Source organism: Megalobrama amblycephala, linkage group LG3, assembly GCF_018812025.1.
Source record: "Megalobrama amblycephala isolate DHTTF-2021 linkage group LG3, ASM1881202v1, whole genome shotgun sequence".
Classification (NCBI taxonomy): Eukaryota; Metazoa; Chordata; class Actinopteri; order Cypriniformes; family Xenocyprididae; genus Megalobrama; species Megalobrama amblycephala.
In genome coordinates, this window is record NC_063046.1 from 37,262,433 (window position 1) to 37,264,689 (window position 2,257).

At 34.6% G+C, this 2,257-nt stretch overlaps 1 long non-coding RNA gene across 1 annotated transcript; it reads right to left on the reverse strand.

Moving 5' to 3' along the window:
• Positions 1–405: 405 nt before the first annotated feature.
• On the reverse strand, positions 406–1,933 carry LOC125264154. Its single transcript, XR_007184003.1, has 2 exons — positions 1,578–1,933; positions 406–628 (listed from the first exon to the last, which is right to left on the reverse strand). It is a non-coding gene; the product is annotated as an uncharacterized LOC125264154 (long non-coding RNA).
• Between the last annotated feature and the right edge of the window lie 324 nt (positions 1,934–2,257).

Sequence of the window (2,257 nt, forward strand, 5' to 3'; positions counted from 1 at the left end):
GAAGTTATAAGCAAAAATATTTATTTTTCATATCTCTGCACCAGTAGGTGGTGCTGCGCCGAAACACTGCACGATGCCTCAGGTCATGCTTGTGATGACATGTACCAAGTTTGGTCTGAATATGATAAAGCGTTGCGGAGATACAGCCTTACGTATATTTTTGCAAGCTCTACGTTCATTTCGTTCGCATGTTTTACGAAAACGGTTTGAGGAATCAACTTGAATTCCATAACTTTTTGTCGGCATGGTCTGAAGATGTTCTGGTTCAATTTTTGTGAAAATCGGAGTAACGGCCTAGGAGGAGTTCGAAAAAGTAGGTTTTTCAGAAAATTCAAAATGGCGGACAAATTTTCATGACGGAAAATGACGTCATATAGTGCAATCGATTCGTCTTGACCCAAGGAATCAGAGGAAAAAAATAATTTTATTTCCAGCCCATACGGTTCAAAAGTTGTTAACATAAACAAAACTTTACACACAAACACAAGTGAGTTTTAGAGTAGGTTTGGAGTTGACAAATCCAGATAAATCCAACCTGGTTTAGTTCAGGATCAACAGTTGCACAACGCTCGGTATAAACTTTCTCTATCAACTCAGGTTTAATCCAGAGTTTGCAAAGCGGGTGCACCTGAAAGTGGAACAAAGAGAATGTCAGTTTGATTCACTTCTCACGAGAGAGCCGCGCAATTCATGTCGCTTCCGAAGATTAAGAAATCGTTATAAGAATATGAAATTAAATGCATTTACATAAACACTGCTGCAGTGAAAGTTTGAGAAGGCAGCTGAGAGAAAATATCTGACTATATCAATGTATGTGAATCAAACAAATAGACCAAATAAATAATATAGTTTCACAAAGAGCTCAAAAGAATACATGTAAGCTTAATCTGTTTAAAAGTTTTATATATTATTATTCAATATTGTCAATTAATATAATAGGCCTAATTATATGAATATGTCATGAATTATTCATAATTTGAATTTATTTGATATAAATATAATGAATAATTAACAGCAAATGTTAAGCAATTTTGTCTCTAAAATGTTTTCTGATAAACTGATTTAATTTGGAGAGAGAGATGCAGGGGGAGTTGCTTTATTGCATCATATATATGTCACTTTACTCTCAGCTGATTGGTCGAGTTTGGGTTTGTGATCTCTAACTCAGAATAAAACCTGCTCCGGAGCAGGTTAGCCGTGTAGCGCAAGTTACCATAGCAATGAAACCCACTAAAAACCAATCCACCTTCATAAGCCCGAAAAACCAAGAGTTTGCTCAAACTAATCTTGAACTTATTTGGGTAGAAACTGAAACCAGCTTTGTGCAACAGGCCAAAGAATTGCACACACAAAATGCAAAATGCCTCACATCTCTTGCAATATTAAGGAATTACCTTTGTTCCAATAAAAATCAATGTAACTTTTCAATAAAACTAATAAAAATATAAATTGAAACTGAATAAAATGTCTTTGAAACTTAAAAAAATAAATTGCAGGCAAAATGTTTGACTTTGTTTTTAATGCACTGCATGTTTTGCTAACTGTTTCTCCTCTTTCTTTCACTGATCTGTACTTACAAATGTGTTTCCAAAGTTTTCATTTATGCTTCTGAAGTTTTCGTTTACGATCCCATAGTCCCAGTCCCAGAGTTTTCGTTCGTCTTTCTGGCACAAAGCTCTCGCTTGGGTGGGACCAGCAGTGGTGTGTTCTCATTGGCTACTGAGTTTTTCATTGACAGCTTCTTGACCTGGAAGTGAAGACATCAGTGTTGCATTTACAATTACATGTTGTGGAGATGAGCATCTGTAAGTAGCTTCTTATTTCATTTTAGAGAAATAAAGATGGGAGTTTTTATTATTTTTCTGTATTTATCTGCTGCCACACGATGGTCCCAGGTGAAAAAAAAAAACTACATTTCAATAAAGTGCTCTATTTTCATGCACTAATTTTTTGCTTAATATACTAAAAATTCTCCTTTAGCACTTCTTAAGATAATCTTAAGAACATCTAAGTGTAGTCAACTGTGCCATTTTTGACACATAATGAAATGTGAACTAAAAAGTGCTTTTAATATACTATCTTTGTATTTAAAAAATACATTTAGTTACCACTTGTAGTACACTAAGTGGTAACTAAATATATTTTTAAATACAGACATGGTAACTAATGAACTAAAGCAGGGTTTGCACTATGATTTATAATAGTCCTTTACGACTGTTGCTTGACAGTGTAACGGAACGGGACTCAGGCATGGATC